This window comes from Belonocnema kinseyi, chromosome 2, assembly GCF_010883055.1.
Source record: "Belonocnema kinseyi isolate 2016_QV_RU_SX_M_011 chromosome 2, B_treatae_v1, whole genome shotgun sequence".
Taxonomy (NCBI): domain Eukaryota; kingdom Metazoa; phylum Arthropoda; class Insecta; order Hymenoptera; family Cynipidae; genus Belonocnema; species Belonocnema kinseyi.
This window is the reverse complement of record NC_046658.1, coordinates 21,722,859-21,742,272: the sequence shown is the minus strand read 5'-3', so window position 1 is coordinate 21,742,272 and position 19,414 is coordinate 21,722,859. Positions and strand designations below refer to the sequence as shown.

Below are 19,414 nucleotides of genomic sequence, written 5' to 3'. Positions count from 1 at the left end.
GACTTATAACGCCTGTTGACTGCTACACTTCAAACGCAACGCCTGTAAGTAGCAGTCAACAGGCGTTATACGTCTTATGTTTTTTTGAAACTTTTTACCGTTGAAAAAAAACTATTGCGATTATTCCGTGACCTCGTATAGATAATTTTAACGTAGAATCCGAATTTCAACAGATTAAAAGTTGATTTTGCTGTTTTTTTGGGTTTTTAAAAAAGGAACCCAATGGGGACCTAATGGGGTCCTTACGGGTACTTTGTAGAGAATCCATTCAGTTCCTTCGGTCCGCCAGGGAACCTTCCGAGAAGAGTCACAACAATTTATTATTTGCTTTAATTTTATTGTTATTAATATTTTTGATTTAAGATTCCTTAACATTTCTTCTATGCAAAATTAAATCAAAATGTAAGTCAATGTAAGTCTTATTAAATCTTTTACAAACTTTCCTTCCGAGCTCGTACCTTTGGTAGAACACTGTCTCAATAATACTTACTTCTCGTTCAATAACCAATTCTATGAACAAGCCTCAGGGCCAGCAATGGGATCCCCAATCTTACCTGTAATAGCCAATGACTTTATGGAACATCTAGAAACTGGAATCTTTAACCAAACCAAGCTTAAACCGAAATTTTTGTTCCGTTACTTTGATGACACTTTTGTCATCTGGCGACATGGACGAGAAGAACTATATAAGTTTTTTGATTTCATCAATCGATTACATCCTAATATCCAGTCCACCAGGGAAATAGAACAAAACGGAAAATTTTCTTTCTTAGACGTACCAGTTTATAAAAAATATGATAACAAGTTAGGAAATGAAGTTTACAGAAAACCCAAGCATACAAACACATACCTACATGACTCCTCTCACCATCACCCATCTCCAAAACAATCGTTCATCAACTCCCTTGTAAACAGAGCTGTCTCCATGACAGATAAAGGTAACTTACAAAAGGAACCCACAACATCTTGCCAAGAAAACATAAAGAAGCAATCGAAATCTTAAAACAGCCTAATAATATCAATAAAGATAATGGATATAATACCAATCCTATTTTTCTATGGCTTTCCTATTTATCCATGGCTCGTCTCTTCAATTCGTTTCCAGCCTCATTGAGTCATGTTTTCACAGCCTTTTTAAATAGTATATTACGTTTCACATCATCAAGAACACCTTGCTCCATGTGTGAGAAATGGTAAAGCTCGTCGAAACAGGCCACCGAGAAAAGTACCTGTACCATGTCCTCTCTGATACGGAGAGCCAATGTAAATTTTGGAATTGGTTCCACCTGCGATTTGAGATGTATAGTAATCTGTGTAATGACCCATGTTTACGCAATCCGTTTGAAATGAAGTGTCATGGTTGATGTGCCAAACTCGAATGTTATCCCCCGTCACGGCTCGTAAGAATGGTGTTTTTACACTTCCAGCGATACGTGGTTCGCATAGATCACAATACACAAAAACTTTATTTGGTAGACCATTTGATAAACTTCATGAATGGTGTGCCATATATACATCGATAGGTAAAAGTGTATGAGGTGTAAAACCTAGAATTTGAGATATCTTCTCACTGATTAGAAGAAAGTGACGACCCGTAATCTTACAATCCTCTTCACATATCTTCTTCAGTGTTTTATAAAAACAAATGAAATGATTTATAAGAGAATAATAATATTTTTTTTTCACTATTTACAAGAAGTTATGTACAAAAATAGCCATAGGTAAAAACCAGAGATGGTCTGTCCTCATACGGAAAGGTCATTTGCCATAGGACCTGTATTCCCTGAATGTCAGGTGACGGTGGCCGTGTCATCAGAGCCTGTGCAATTGGTATTGCAGCAGGACATGGAGGAATACATCTGAGACGTAAGGAGGGAAGTACAGAGGCCACAGGCCGACCAGCAACGTGGCAAATAGGTTGCCCATACACATCTTAGTTAACTGAAATATGAACTAGTGTTAATTACACAAATTTATGTTTTAACAACTGATTATTCAAACATACATACATGTTCTTCCAGCTGAAGTCATACAATCTATCTCCTCGTTACACACGCAGGTGGAGAGAGATTTTATACGTAGTTTTAAGGGTAATTTTCTACAGAAAAACAAACAAACTAATCAAGTCAAACTACTCTGAATTTTCTTTATTCGGACCCTCTTCGATATAACCGTATGGTGAAGACTCGTAATTCTCGAGGAATCTTCTTTTACTATTCACCGGTTTACATGTTTTTTTATCCGTCCTAGTTACTACATCGTGAAGTTTCGTTCGGTGTATTGCTCTGAATGTGAATGAAATAGGAGCAGCATTGCAAACTACCATATCTCGAATGGTTTTAAAATTGAAAACTTGTGATTTTCTGTAATTTAGAGTTATCCCCTTAATGTTACAAACTTGGTGAGATTTTTCATATGGAGAGGTTACGGTGTACGCGTAAAATGTAGGGCCATCAGATACAACAGTATCAATATAGCTCCCCTTACCGTAAACTTCCAACTCATCCGTCATCTGTCCCAGTAATCACCACATCGGCGGATTGTACTGGTATACATTTTTATTAGATATGTAAATGCATGAGTCTGTATTGTAGTACAAAACGCGTCGATCTAATTCATACAGGTACTCAAACAGCTTAAGCCTAGTTTGAGCAGTGGTGTACGCTGCTGTTACTACGTATGTGTAGGGGGACACTATACTAGCTTCGTCTCTATATGACCAAGCGGCATATAAAACGTCATTTACGGGAGAAACGTAAGCAACTAGTAAGCAATTTCATCAACCGTTTACGCTTCTCAACAACCTCCGTTTGCGGTAAATTCTCTCTTTGTCCGAATTTACCCCAAAAAGAGTTGAGGCAAAGTTTTGCAACGGAACGTAAACCAGGGTTTTTTGAAATCTGTTCAGGATCTAACTCTATTCCCTCAATCTCATCATGCACACGAAGATAATCTTGTTTCACCTCGTCGTCAACGCACTTGCTCGGCCACCCATTAGCCTCCTGTTAATTTTTGAAACAGTGTTTACATAACCAGCAAATAACCCACCTGTACGTGTTTTTTTATCGTATTACCTAACCTGATATTTCCATATCTCTGAAATATGTGTTACTCTATAATTTAACTACATGGCTTTTTCCAGCTCATCTAAAACCCAGGTTCCTTCCAGCTCACGCTTCGTATCGTCATAAGTGCATCCAGTTTGACTCATAGACGTAAAACTCGCGTGGCAAAGAGAGAACATGAGTTCCCTGTGGATTCGCACAAGTAGCACGGGACGAAATAAATGTCGTGGAGGAATTCGGATTTTTTCATTATTTTTAATTTTATAATAGCACACAGTACTTCCTGTAGGTCCTTCGAAAAACGCTTCAGATGGATTTAACGTATCCTGGTTGAGTAAGCGGTGATTTTTAAAATACTCATTCATATCGGGTGAATTTTTCTTTAATTTGTCATATTTCGGTTAGTACGTAGCCGGCTTTTTGAATGTTATCACATGTAGCGCGAGGGTCCTCATAACGCATATCAATTGTATCCCCGGAAGTTAATTTCTCATCGCGATTTAACTTGTAACATTACACACACCCATGCCAAAAGAAGCCATGAAACTGTAAAACATGGCGCTTTTCATCACCATCTATATTGTACCCGCCAACTAGCATTCCCTTTAGTAGACGGAATTCATGAGACCTTGCTGCGTGTTGCATTTCCACCCCAAATTCTCAATCTACCCATAATAACCATTCAATGGCATTCACAGACTGCTTATTAGCTCGTCTGTATCCACCATTCGGTATAATACGAATGGTTTCAGGAAGAAGAAAATTCTTGGGGTAGATTCTTGAACAAGCAGAAGCGATGGTAGTGTATTCAGCAAAAGGACACACATGACTACATTTAAAAAAAATTGTTCTATATGCGAGACAAGCGGGACGAAGTATTGTCACAGCACTCACACATTACTCTAGTATTTCTTTTTTTAAATCAAAAACATACTCGTCTTCACATGCATCGTACCACTCGTAAAATTCTTTACGAGCCTCGATATTTATGCTATCTGAAGAGTAATCCTCAACAGGTGGCAAGGCACGTACATGCAAATCATTCTCTGGTCTATTAAAAAAATGTGGGAATGTACCTTTCTTCGAATGCTCACCAGTGAGACCAAGTGATTTGGGAAGAACACTCAGAGGCATAGGCATATAGTTCAAGTTGTCTAAGAATTTTTAATCCCCGACCTGCATGAGGATGATTTTGGTACCATTCAATATCACTTTCGGACGGATTCCGTTACCTTTAACCTCTACTACGTATCTAAGAATAAATTGTAGATCGAACCCTTTTGCATTGTGTGCAATGCAAATTGTCTGACTAAACTGTTTTCCCTCGTGTTTTACATGCTCTATAAAATCCTGTATAAGTTCATCCCCTCTGAATACTAACTGTCGGATACCACAATATTTACAAGAATCATTAATACTTTCGATCAGTCAACAGTCAGAGCAAACTTTCTGAACCATACAGAGATTCGGTTCATGTATGTTTACCGAACTATCCCCTGGAAGCGTTTTCGTTTGACGTGTTTATAAATCATAAAATACAAATCTGATTCGCTTTGGGTAATTAGAGAGACGCTCCTTAACCGGGGACATGTAACATTCGTGGTTATACTCACGTATGCATTTAACATTTTTACAGTAAAATGTCCCGCATTGATGATCTTCAGTTTTATACAAATTTACTACCCTCAAACATGTTTTACATATCTGTAGAGCAGCACATACGCTTTTTCCACCGAGATAGGATTATTTTGCATGATGCTTGCGTAGACAGTTACTGTTGAAGACACAGCGACTATTTCTTTCACAGATTTGTAAGGGGGTAATGACAATCACGAGCTACATTTACTTATAAATCGATGACTGGCTGGATTGGCATAACTCGTATTCCATGGGATGCAAAACTCTAGGTTACCCGCGACTGCTTTTAAGCATAAAATTGGTTCAAAGTGATTTTTATTTGGATAGAACATTATGTATACACTATATCGTATTGTTTGCCCTACATCTGAATTCAACGTGGTATCGTCGTATACCGGTGGAGCCTTACCCATGCCAAAATTACTAAAATAAAAAATAACTAACGCGATTCCTTCACGCAGGAGGTAATTTTCAATAATTCTCTGCTTAAATATTTCACAACCGGATTTAGGGATCGTCACACCTGTTTTCCGAAATAACTCAGTGGCTAGTTTACGCTGTAATTTTCCCTTCGGTACCATCATACTTTCCCATTTTGCATGTAACGACCCGCTGCGAATTGTAACCCGCTCTTTTTACACGCATGCAGTCACAATAGCACGCGGAGGACATAAGTTATCACTGTTTTGGATTTTCAAAATTGACCTTTTGTTTAATACCCTTGTGTGTGAGTGCCTTTAGACCAATATCACGTATACTTTTTACAGTATTTAAAGTAATAGTAAAGGAATGATCTAGTTTGAACTCTTCATTACTTTGGATAACTTTTTTTCAAATCCCAAAGGACCTCGAAACTTAAATCACGTGCTGGGCGAAAGGACAAACCATCAGCACCTTTAGTAAAAAAGTCAGAGTTGATTTTTATTCTAACATCATCATCAGAGCTGTCGATAAAATTCATGAAGTATTTAAAAATAGTGGTAAATGCTTTTTTAAAATAATCGATAACAATTTCAGCCTCTAAAGGCTCCACTACCTGAATCGAAATTTCACGACCATTCGTAAGGAAATTTTCAAAATGAAGAGACCTATCCTATTTAATATAAAAAACGCCCTCTCCCCCCTACCTGTTTGCTGCTGATGAAAATCATTTAGAACCTGGTCTTCAACTAATTATCTCTGTTGGAGCTGATGATCCAATAAATGCTGCTGTTGCATTTGCTGATGCAATCGCTGTTGTGAATGGTAAATCTCCTCCATGGCTGCAATTCTCTCATCCATCTCTATTGCGTTCTCCTCGCAATTTCAATTTCCTTTTCTGACAAAAATTTTGAAAAATCAGAAAAATAATTTTTAAAGCTGTACGAACATTGTTTTAAAAACAAAGACAAATTTATAACTCATAATTACCTTCTTCACTGTCATCCACTTCCAATTTAATTTCAACATGATCAGGTGTATTTTGCGCCTGCACACTGTTTTCCTCCTCGTCATCTACTGTGAAGATAAGAATTATTCCATTAAAATTCTGATTCTTGGAAAAAATGGAAAACAAAAACTGTGGCAAACTAAAGCAAAACCATGTTTTTTAATAATAAAAAACAGTGACCCGTAAAATAAATATTTTGAAGTGATCCATTGATATTAAGATTACATTTTTTAAATTTATTCCAGTCAGATGATATATTTTAGGTAGAAATTTGTTCGCAAATAACAATTAAATTTTTTTTTTTGCTGGAAACTTTGGTACTTTATTATAATGAAATGCCAAAATATAATTATTCACTCATAAATCAATCATTACTGATTAAAAATGTTACCATGTAGTAAAATATTTAATTTTGATTATAACTTTTGAATATTACTTGTATGTATAAACATGGTATAATAAAAATCAAGTTTAAACTTAAACAAAATAAAATACAATTATGATAATTAAAAAAGTGACATCACATAAACTATTTTTTTCAATAAAAACAGAAAATAGACTTCAGACATTTAATTATATTAAAATTAAAGTTTAAAAATGAATGGGGTTGTTGGATAAATTTCAGACAATATGTTTTCTAAATATTGCATAAAATTTTGAAAATTCAAGTGCATTTAAAAATTGGATTGAATACGTCATTTTTTTAGAAAAAAGTGTTTTGAAGGAACTAAGGAACGTCTGCAAAAGTGTCTAACCACATTGTGATTTTTCAATAGATTATAAAATTAAATGAACCTATTTTGAAGACAAAATGACCTCAAAGTAATTTTTTATTAATTTTTGCATGAAATATTTGCTATTTAAAAAGATGATCTAAAAGTTAGGTTAGAATTAGTATTTCAATTCCAATCACCTATTATTTATATTCTCTGCATAAGCTGGATAATATTTGTCACTACATACATTAATTCGAGTTTATTCAAGCTTACAATGCATTCGAAATCACAAGAAATAGTGAGATAATTGTCTTTAAAAAAAACCTTTTTGAAAATTGCGTGTTGTCACTCTATAAGATGAAAATTCTATCAAAAACGCTTTGTTTTTGATGAACTGAACATCTTGAATTTCTAGGAGTCAGTAGAGTATTGGCAGCAGCACAGAAGATGGTTTTATTATACACCTGTCGCATTGTACAACAATTTCTTGACCAGCAGGAACTGAGCGACTAAAAACACATGGAGTGGCAGATGGTACCTCTAAGAAAGCATCCAGAGGTGACTGTTGCCACCTCCAATGCTCGCGGTCGCTCGTAATTGTATACTTACCACATCATCGCAGGAGGTTTCAAGAATCATATTAAATTATTTGAATTAACTTATAAGATTCTAATCTCATCAGTCATTTGGTGAATGCAAAATTAAAAAAAAATTGTAAATCTCCTCAAACTTACTATTCACATCCAGATGATCTTCCCTCATATGTGCCTCTCTAGTCATCTGACAGCCATCCTCATCATCATGATCTTTCACATCCTCATTTGCGCTCTTTTCATAATTATTATCGTTATCCATCACATCCGTCTCATCGTCGTCTCTGTTATTTAAATCATGTAAATATTCCCCGTCAGTGGCTTGACTGTGCTCTTTAACTACAACAGTGCTCCCCTCTGAATCGGCATCTGATTCACTGGATTCTGATGATGAAGATGTTAATACGTGATCACTCCCTTCCATGGAATCGTCAGATAAAATCGGGCATATTCACCGATGCGAGTATCTCTGTTAAAATTTCGTGCTGCACAACACAAAACAATTACGTATACTTCACTTTTACTAAAATATTATTTTTATGAATAAATTCTTGCCATTTATTTTTGCAAGAATTCTCACATCTACCTGCGTAAATTTGTTTTGAAACATTTCTGCGCTATGCGCAGAGAGTACCTATCCTCCATAAACAACGCACACTTGGACACTTTACTAACACTGCATTCTTAAATATATACTTTAATATTTGTAATAACTCGCGTTTCTCTAGCTTTTCCGACACAAGTTCCAGCACCCTTACCCCATTACCCACTCCCATTCTTCTTGAAAATTCCAGACCCCTTTACATGAGTAGAATTTCCAGGAAATTGTAAAAAAAACTACCAAAATCGTAAAGGTTTTTCCGAAACGACAGGTACACCTAGTTGCAACTTCGGCAGTTGATTAGCGTGATCAAGTTCAAAGTGGTTCGTCGCCAAGTTTTTATGAGGACAAGCTGATTTTCACTTTGCAATCCATTAGGTTATTCTGTATCTAGACAAAGAAACAAATTTACGACCAAGTATAAAAAATTTCCGGTACCTTTAAAACTCAAACCTCGCTGCAGGAAGGAGGGATTACGCCAATATTTTACGTAACTATGTAAACTCGGAAACCTTTTCAGTATTCGTTACACTAAGTAATACATGTCACTGGTTGCGGGAGGTAATGCAGACAGGATATAAAAAAAGAGTTACAACGAATGTTTCACTGGACAAAAGTAGATACGGACATCGGAAGACCTGACATCTGATACGATTCTACGCGGAAAAATAAAAAAAAAAAGGTTATGGTGTAATCCGATTAACACGCACTATTCTTCGGAAAAAAGGTTTTCCTTCCAGTACGCGTGCTCTTAGCTATAAATCTCATTTTAAATTACAAACTTCCGAAACTTTCAAATATTAGTTACGGGTATGTTACCAGTACCATCTTCGATTTTCTAATCACCTACGCTTTCGAAAAAAACTTTTTTTATCGTAGACATACTTGATTATTTATCATATTTTCAAATATACTCTTCTCTTAAGAAGTACATAAATTTACCCTTTCATTAACAGTTAAAGTGACCCTTTTTGCATAAGAGGAGCGAACTCAGGTACTTTACAAAGTATTTAAAAAACTTTTTGAAATTTTTAGGTTTTCCTGGAATAAATAAACTTCAAAGAGCACTATATTCTTTTTACGACTTCTATGAAAAGTTTTTAACATTTTCTCAGATAATTTTTTTGACCAGTGGGAGAAACCGGTTTATCCGGTATGCGTCATCGTCACACATGGTGGAGAGAAACGAAGGTCCAAGGATGTATAAAAGCGGGTGAGAGCTCTACTCAGCATTCAGTCTAGTTTCAATCCTAAGACCATACACAATACCATGTCTAAAAACAAGACACCTTACGCTGCTATTGCCGATATCCACGTCACTGTAGCCATGGATTCATATACAGTCTCAATGGACACATCAGGTGTACGGTCTGCCGTGAAACGCCGTTTACCTTGAGTACCTGCTGGCGAGGTCGCACGCAAGCCTGTTAATCACTTACTAATGGCTTTACTCTACGCACTAAATAACTCCTGTACAAAGCAACTTTTCACGGGACTTGAGTTGCAGCCGAATGGGAACCTCGAAACCGTCATAAAACTGGTCAACTCGACTTTGAAGGGCATTTCTCTGGACCCGGCATCTTGGGCATGATTGTTAAATAACATGGACTATATATAAGAATTTTTCGAGACGGTTTACGGTTACATGAAACCTGTGAAATTGGGGAAATTTAGCATTATCTTTACCACTTCCAATGGATGCAAGGCAATCGTCTTTGACATTCCTGGATATAAAGAGGAACCCACCACGGGGATAGTGAAAAGAAGGAGCAAGGAATACATACCGACTATAGAGATGCAGAAAACTACTTTTGATGGACTGAAGCAGATTGTTGCTTGTGTCGATGAATGTTTGCGACCACTGCAAATGCATGTTGCTAATATCGAAAAGTGTTTAAATCTCCTAAAAGATGAGACACATAAGTACATTTTGACAGAGAACGTTCAATCTCCTTCTTGAAATGTTTATTCGTCAAATTATTGCTGTTAAATTAGAATATTTGAGCGAGCAAATTAAACAATTGCTAAAATAATTTTTTGATATATACTTTCATTTAGTGTTTTTGGAAATAACTAGTATGTTTACATCCTATGTCGCATCAGCAGTAAAATACTTGATATCGGAGTAATTACATTTTCTGTTAGTACATAGATTTATATTGCTAGAATTAAGAACCTACATGTAATTGTTTAGGAAAAATAAAATAAAAACAAATGTAACCAGGAAAAATACGTTTTAATTGAATCACCTGTCCTTTTAACTTTAACTATTCATTAAAATTTCTTTTGAAAAGTTAGGTTAGAAATTTAAAAAAAAAATGACTAAAATTTTAAAAAAATAATATCTATACTCTGTTCAGCGACAGAATAATCGACAGGAACGACGAATTTTCGTCCAGTTCGCGCAAACTGTCATAAAGGCGTCGCTTAGAGTTTTGAAATCTTCGGAAACTTTGCTGCGGAGGGCCTGAGTTTTAAGTGTCATACCTTTATTTTTGCCAACCATCATTTTTTTAGATTTATAGCCGTAGAAAAAATTTCTAACGCCTGTTTAATATTCGTTAAACACACCCTTTACGGGGTTTACTCCACCTTTTTGTGAAAAAACTGCGTGATGTCGATCATTCCCTTACTGAACAGAGTATATTTGATATACTTACCCTCACAGTAATATACCACGACCCCTCGGAACTACCTCTATCACATTTAACGAAGTAAGTCTAACCTTCCATCAGCTAAAACGGTCATAAATATTTCAAATTGATAATAGTTACGACAGGCAGCCTTCCAAGTATGTAGTAGATATATCCACATTTACAGTAATATTTTACGACCCCTTGAAAGTACCCCTATTCCATTTAACGAATCAAGTCTTGCTTTCCATAAATTCAAAAGTTAAAAATATTTCAAATTAAAAACAAATACCAAATACAGCTTTCCAAATCTAGTAGGTATATCCACTCTCACAGTAATACTGTACGCTCACAAGGGTTACCGGATTATTACTGTTACTATAATAAGACTATAATATAATATTACTGTGAATATTACTGTAGTTCCTAGAGTTCGTGTAATATTAATGTGCAGATAGATATATTACCTAGAGTTCTAAAAAGTTTTTATGGAATTATTCTTTCTAATTCAATTTTTTTGCTGTTTTAGATTAAAACAGCTGAGACTATTTTTTCGGCGATTTCAGTTAAAGGCGGTTTTTGATAATAATAAAAGATCTAAGAATCGGTATTGGTATCCAAGCAGAGCCCAAAAAAGCCCAAAGTTTCGATATTCTCTTTTTTATTTTAAGTGCATATTTTATTGAAGGGTCGATCTTTGTAGGTAGGGTTTGGTTTTTTGAAAAATAATTTTTGTATTTTTGAAGAGCCCAAAAAATCCCAAAATTCTGGCGTTTTTGTGTAAATTTTTTTTTTAATTTTATGAAATCGAAATTGGTGCCAAAGATAATCCCAAAAAAGCGCAAAATTTTGGCGCGGTCGATTCTTTTAATTCTATCAATTTTCATTAGTGGAACTGCTAGCGGTCAGCAACTTTAACCAAAAGTCGGTTTAATAAGAAAACTAAAAGAGCCCAAAAATTGGCATACGTGTCCAAAATAAGCCTAAAATTATGGCATAAAGAAAATATTCAAATTGCGCTCCGGAGGTGTTAGCGGAAAGCACCTCAAAAACACGTTACACAATTTATCAATGAACCGTGACAATGAAGCCAGTCTCGAAAATCACTTTAAAGTCTTTAGCTTCCTCGCTAACGTATCAATTAATGATAAATGCGATAGTTGAAGTAGTCGATAACAAGACAAATCGAAGAAAAGCAAGAATATGACTTGATACTTGTTAAACCACGAATTTTGTAAGAACGAATCTTGTAAAGAAATTATTATGAATTATTATGAATCCTGATTTGAAACTTCGCATTGAAACTTTCGGTTGAAAGTTTTAAAAGGTAAAAGCTTCTGATATGACACATTGCTAGATATTCTTCAAATTTGAATCAGGGAGAATTCACTAATTTTCAGTAAAAATATTTATTCTTTCCAATCAGAAACCTAATAAAAACATTACCGTGTGTAGTTTAAAAAAACTGCGTCTATAAATTCTAAATAGTTAATGTACATGTAACGTTAATTTTACTAGGACCCCTTCCCTTCCCCGTTCCCAAACCCAGGTTTTGTGCGAACCCCCTTCCACCAAAGGGGTAACGTAGTTTATGGACGATCCCTAAGCGTTATAGGTAACCAAAATTACTTTGTAACGATTTTCTTCGCATATCTCCCTGAGTATGCACAATTATAGAGGTAACTATAATAAAAAAATCATTTTAAGGAGCCGCGTCTTTTATATTCTGTATATAATTTTACGTTATGATCTCCCGTTTAAGAAGAAAATTAATTTTTCTGTAAAAATAGGTCAGTTTCTTTCTCCTTTCATGTGGTTCATTTCGAACCCACGAGAGACAAAAACATCGAAAATGCAAGTTCAGAGTCGGACTTAATTTTGTCTAAGCACCGCTAATAATCTTATGCTATTGATTTATAAATAAACAAACATTGTTTACTACGTAAAAGAAAGTATTATGCTATAAGTGTTATTTTATCACCAAATCGTCATAATAATTCCTTAAAATTATTATTAGAAACTGTTTGAAATATTATCAAACATTCGCTGTAAAAACTGAAGATATGTTCAATGCATAAACACGTCTCCGGAATCCCACCAGTGGGCTTATGTTCACATCACTGGAGAAAGTTTTTTAGTCATATTCCAATAACTGAAAGTAGGTCTGAAATAATACTTTATTTTTTATTTTTAACAAAAATGTTCATTTCTAGTGAATTTGATACCTACTAAAAAATTTTGCAACTGTCTAAGTTTTCACGTGAACAATTAAAAAACTTGGCCGAGTACAACTTAATTTGCAGGATTCATTCAATGTGCGAAATAAGAGATGGTGCAGTAATTATAAAGTAAAACTAGATTAAAAAGCAGCATTGTGAAATTATTAAGAATTTATTTTTTTGAAAGTATTTTAAACAATTTTTCAATTTGAAAACTTGGCTTCTAGTCACGAAGAAACTTTATGCACTTTTTCTGTAGTGGCGAAAGACTTGCAATTTACATCAGTTTTCAGAACCAAGATTTTTTAATTGGCCCTCTCTTCTGAATCACATACACCATACAGGTCAGGCAACACAGCGGCGCCCCTAACGAAAAAAGATGTCATGCGATGCACATTTTTTTGCTATTTTTTTTGCTATTTTTTACAACGACAAAATTTTTTTGTTCTATTAGTTTTCGAGAAAACAGGGCAGCGTTAGGTTGCCGGCAACTCAGCGGCGCCCTCTACCAAAATCATTCAAAATCAATAAATTAAAAAAAATGACTAGGTTCAATTTTTTTGCTATTTTTTTTTCTTTACAATTAGCTATGAATCGCTTTTGTAAAGTCAAACATTATTTTAAAAAACTACCCCCTTTAATGAAAAAAAGTATTTAAAAATGTATTGAAAAAATGACTAGGCTAGATTTTGTTGTTTTTTTTTGCTTTCAAATGTGATATTAAACACTTTTGTAAAATCAACCCTTATTGTAAAAAGCAACCACCTGTGCTTGCACAAATGCATTTTAAAAAATGAAAAAATCGAGATGAAAAGCACTTGTAAACCATTAACACAATTTTTCTAAAGCAGAAGTATTGAGAAAAATTATTATTCACCCCTAATCGTTAGAAAAACAACCCCCGTATTGGTATCCGAATACAAAACTGAAGACTAAAGTCAAAAATTGTATACATATCTGTTGGGACTTTTTTCCTCCTGATTGTTGTTTTCTCTCATTATTCTCCAATATCATTCACAATGCTCGAAATACACTCACAAAAGTATTAAAAATGCTTTTGTAAAAATAACTCTTATATGAAAAAAAAACAATAGCCTGTAATGAAAACACGTATTGAAAAAAGTCGATATCTACATAGATAGAATTTACTTATAAAATAGTAGCATAGTACTTTTAAGCGTAATTATTTCTCACTCCTATTCGTTACAAAAATAAGCACCGCAATGTATATTATTTTTTACTCTATGTGTATATATTCAAAAAATATAATTTACCTTTTTCGATGCACCTTTTAATGATTTTAATTAACTTCTAGCGCGAAAATGAGGTCTATCAAGTTAGCACCTCTACAAACGAAATTCCCAAATTTCTTTGTATCAGAATTTAGAACTTTTTCGGGATTTTAAACGCAACAACAACCAATTTCTAAAAACCCCCCTACCAAAAATACCCCCTTTTTAAAAACTCAAATTCGGAAAAAACAAAAAACACCAGATTTTGGGCTTATTGTGGGCTCCCGAATGCACTGATTTTGAATGTCTCAGATTTTTGGGCTACTCGAAAACACCGACTCCAATTTTTTTGCTCTAACCCTTAACGTCTAAAATCAACCCCTCTCTACCACTTAGATATAAAGTTGTAAAAAGATCATCTTTTTAGGACTTTTCCATAGTCACTGGAGTCTCTGATTTTTCAGCTCCTTGAAAATACCCTTTCCGATTTTTTGCTTTAACCCTTAACGTCTAAAATCAACCCCTCTCTGCCACTTAGATATAAAGTTGTAAAAAGATAATCTTTTTAGGAATTTTCCACAGTCACTGGAGTCTCTGATTGTTCAGCTCCTTGAAAATACCCTTTCCGATTTTTTGCTTTAACCCTTAACGTCTAAAAAAAAAAGAATCTTTTTGCGAATTTTCCAGTGCCAATGGAGTCTCTGAATTTTAGACTCCTCAAAAATACCCTTTCCGATTTTTGACTCCAACCCTTAACGTCTAAAATCAACCCTCCCTATTACGTAGATATGAAATTGTAAAAAAATAATCTTCTTGAGAATTTTTCAGTGTCAACGGAGCTTCTGAATTTTAGGCACCTCAAAAATACCCTTTTCGATTTTTTGGCCTTAACCCTTAACGTCTAAAGTCAACCCCTCTCAACCACGTTGATATGAAATTGTAAAAAATTCATGTTTTTGGGATTTTTCCACTATCAATGGAATCTCTAATTTTTGGGCTCTAAAAAATTGCCAATATCAAGGTTTAAAATTTTACTAGTGGGTTGGTGTTTTTGTACATAGCGGCGGTTTTTATTGCCTTTTATTTGGTGCATTCGAGAGCCCAAAATAAGCCCACAATCTGGTGAATTTTGTCTTTTGCAGATTTTGTTTTGCGCAAATAGGTGGTTTTTTAAAAATGGGGTAGGTTCTGGATTTTTGCGTGCATTCGGAAGCCCAAAATCTGGTGTTTTTTGTTTTTTCCGAATTTGAGTTTTTAAAAAGGGGGTATTTTTTTAATAGGGGCGGTTTTTAGAAATTGATTGTTGTTGCGTTCAAGATCCTGAAAAAGTTCTAAATTCTGAAACAAAGAAATTTGGGAATTTCGTTTGTAGAGGTGCTGGCTTGATGGACCTCATTTTCGCGCTGGAAGTTAATTAAAAGCATTAAAAGGTGCATCGAAAAAGGTAAATTACATTTTTTGAATATACACACATAGACTAGAAAATGATATACATTGCGGCGGTTATTTTTGTAACGAATAGGGGTGGGAAATAATTACGCTTAAAAGTACCATGCTACTATTCCATAAGTAAATTCTATCTATGTAGATATCGACTTTTTTCAATACGTGTTTTCATTACAAACTATTGTTTTTTCATATAAGAGTTAATTTTACGAATGCATTGTTAATGCTATTGTAAGTGTATTTCGAGCATTGCAAATGACATTGGAGAATAATGAGGTAGCACAATAATCAGGAGGACAAAAGTCCCAACAGTTAATGTATACAATTTTTGACTTTAGTCTTCAGTTTTGTTTTCGGATACCAATACGAGGGTTGTTTTTGTAACGATTAGGGGTAAATAATAATTTTTCTCAATATTTCTGCTTTAGAAAAATCATGTTCATGGTTTACAAGTGCTTTTCATTTCGATTTTTTCATTTTTTAAAATACATTTGTGCAGCACAGGTGGTTGCTTTTTACAATAAGGGTTGATTTTACAAAAGTGTTTAATATCACATTTGAAAGGAAAAAAATAGCAACAAAATCTATCCTAGTCATTTTTTCCATACTTTTTTAAATACTTTTTTTTATTATAGGGGGTAGTTTTTAAAAATAATGTTTGACTTTACAAAAGCGATTCATAGCTAATTGTAAAGCAAAAAATCGCAAAAAATCTAGCCTAGTCAGTTTTTTAATAATTAAAAAAAAATTTTTTTCCATCACAGGAGGTAGTTTTTTTAAATGAGGGTTGACTTTACAAAAGCGATTCATAGCTCATTGTAAAAAAAAATAGCAAAAAAATTTAACCTAGTCGTTTTGTTTAATTTATTGATTGTTGAATGATTTTTGTAGAGGCGGGCCGCTGAGTTGCCGGCAAGCTGGCGCCGCCCTGTTTTGTCGAAAACTAATAGTTAAAAAAATTTTTTTGTTAAAAAATAGCAAAAAAATATGCATTATATGACATTTTGTTTTTCGTTAGTGGTGCCGCTGAGTTGTCTGACCTGCACCATACCCATTCTTGGCCCATGCCACTCAAACGCCATTACTGTCTTTCTTTTAAGCTTGGTGTGTATTCTCGACTCAATACATGTCATCCCTCTAAGAACCAGTCTTGTTGCTTAGCGCATGATAATTTGCGCATGCGCAGTATTCAGTCTCTGCTACTAATTAAACGCAAACTAATTAAAAATATACCTTTTGACTATTCGAGTACCTTATAATTAATGAAAGTCAAATAAAAAAATTAAGTTATTACTAATTAAGTTGAGATAAAAGTAATTTAATTAAATTACAACTGATTAAATTAAATTGAAAATAGTTTTAAAAAATGAATATAATAATCAGCTTCATCATCATTGCAGATGCCCCACCTCGCGCCTCTCCAGTTTACGGCCAGGGGAACGCCTAGCAGATATGGGCGGTATCGAGGAAATAAAATACCCGAGGAGGATAAAAACCGACCAGGGGAAGGAATTCCGAATTCAAAAATGGCATTAGTTCGTATGGAAAAGACAACATACTTCCAGGAAGTAGAAATGATTGCTTTAATAATGCAACTCCAAAAGGCCGAAAAGTCCATTTTTAAGCTGTAATGGGTTGACTAACCAACAAACCGTGGAGTATTTTCCAAGATATATTTTCACGTGGGTCTAAATTCCGATTTGAATTTCTCAAATTTCCTTAATCCTATAAAATTAATGAAATTATCCGAATTCCTGGAATTTCCTATTGCAGCGACATCTTCAAAATTTTTTTAATTCCCTGAAATTCCCCAATTCCGTAAATATTCTCGATTCCTTGAATTCTTCAAAATCTTTGCATTCTTTGACTTCCCTGAAATTCCCTGTAGTTTTGCACCATTGTATCCTAAATATCCTAAATTCCTTTCAATATTCCGAATTCTTGAAATTCTTTGAATACGAAATTCATAATATTGAAGGAATTCGGGAGATTCAGAGCATTAATGAAATTCCATAAATTCAATTAATTCATTCATTCATTATTTATTTTAAAGAGCTACAAAATTCAGGTAAAACAAACAATTAACATTGATTTGCTTGCATTTCTTAAATATTCTGAATTTCCTAAGTTCTTCAAATTCTCTAAATCACCTAAACTCCTGACATTCATAGAATTTTCAGTAATACATGCATTCTCTAAACTTTTTAAATTCCTTCAATTGGATGCCCTCAAATCCTCGGTTTTTCTTGAATATTCTGAATTCCTTGAATATGCTGAATTTCCCTATTTCCTTCAATGTTTGGAATTCCCTGGATTCCGTAAATATTTAATGTTCAGAAACCCTTGATTTATCTGAATTAAAAAACGTGAATTTCTATAAAAAAAATAGTTGATATTTCAACCAAGAAAGCACAAATTTGAAATAAAACGGTTGAATCCTAACATAAAAAGATTAATTTTCAACCAAACAGTTGCATTCTTTCTCATGAAAGATGAAATTTATAATAAAAGAAATACATTTTTGAACCAAAAAGATGAATTTTTAACCAAATTAGATGAAATTTTAATGAAAAAAGATTTTTCAGCTAAGAAAGAAAAAATTAATTAGTGAATTATTAATTAATTTTTTATTAATTTATATTATAATTAATTAATTATTATTTTAATTCATTAATTTTATTTCTAATTATTTATAATAAATTTTAATTAATTAAATTAATTATTATAATTAATTTATAATTAATTTAAAATTTATTATTACTTAATTAATTAGTTAAATTTTAATGCAAAGTTACTAAATTGTATTAAAAAATTAAATTTAGGTGTAACTATTCAATTACTTATCTTAGCAGTTGACAACATTTTACGTTCGAATTGCAGGTTGCAATAAAATACTTTTTGCTTCTTTTTAAAAATTAATTAACGATTCAACTGCAAGCGTGGAGCTCATACATAATATTTTTAATATGTCACTATAACAAAATACTGCCACATTTAATTCAAAAGACGGCAAAAGTGGCCGTTCCAATAAGGGAAACCAGATTGTGCAACTGACGTTTAAGTTCCCGAAACTGAGACAGTCAGCGACATCTCGTCCCGGTTTAGGAAAGTTTGTGTCAAACTTTGTCAAAACTTTTTTTATTAGTGTAGAAAATGTAATTACTAGAAGGCTACAAAAGTTATGCTGAAAGATTTTATTCACAAAAAATGACGAATTTTGCAGCGGTTCATTCACAGATTTTGAGGAGTAATTTTTATTATTCCCTCACAGCAATAGGATATACCATTTTATCACATTTATCTCCCAGTTTGTCCCAAGTATATCCCTGGGACGTTTCGTGGATATTCAAATGTCCCAAGTAGGATATATAAAATCAATTTATATCCTACTTGGGACATTTGAATATCCCGGAAAAGTCCTAGGGATATCCTGGGGTTATCCCTGGGATATCCAAATTTGCGGTTGCGGGATATCCCTGGAATATACTTGGGACAACCTGGGAGATAAATGGGATATCCCGGTGGTACATTATATTGCTGTGAGGGTTAGTTACCAAATGCATAGCTTACCAAAACAAAAATAAATAGTGGTGATAAATTGACAGGAACTTTATAAATTCTAGAAAATTTTTACTTTTATGATTTATATTAGAATATAAAAGATACTCAACGATATCTATTATTGCCTCGGTATTGGACCTGCTTTTTACGTTGTCCCAGAAATGGTCGGATTACCTTATGTGAAATGTGTTAAATTTAATTTTCAAGTTTACCATGGACTTTTCGCTGAATAAAATCCAACATTAAAATGTTTCCATATAATTTATTTTCATGTGGGGGGG

The 19,414-nt window shown here is 33.8% G+C and overlaps 1 long non-coding RNA gene across 1 annotated transcript in view; it reads left to right on the top strand.

The window, feature by feature from the left end:
- The window catches only part of LOC117167832, a 240,469-nt gene that overhangs the window by 137,309 nt on the left and 83,746 nt on the right, over positions 1 to 19,414 (top strand). The window contains exon 2 of the long non-coding RNA XR_004466437.1: positions 16,973 to 17,254. This is a non-coding gene — a long non-coding RNA (uncharacterized LOC117167832). The remainder of the gene's footprint in view (positions 1 to 16,972; positions 17,255 to 19,414) is intronic.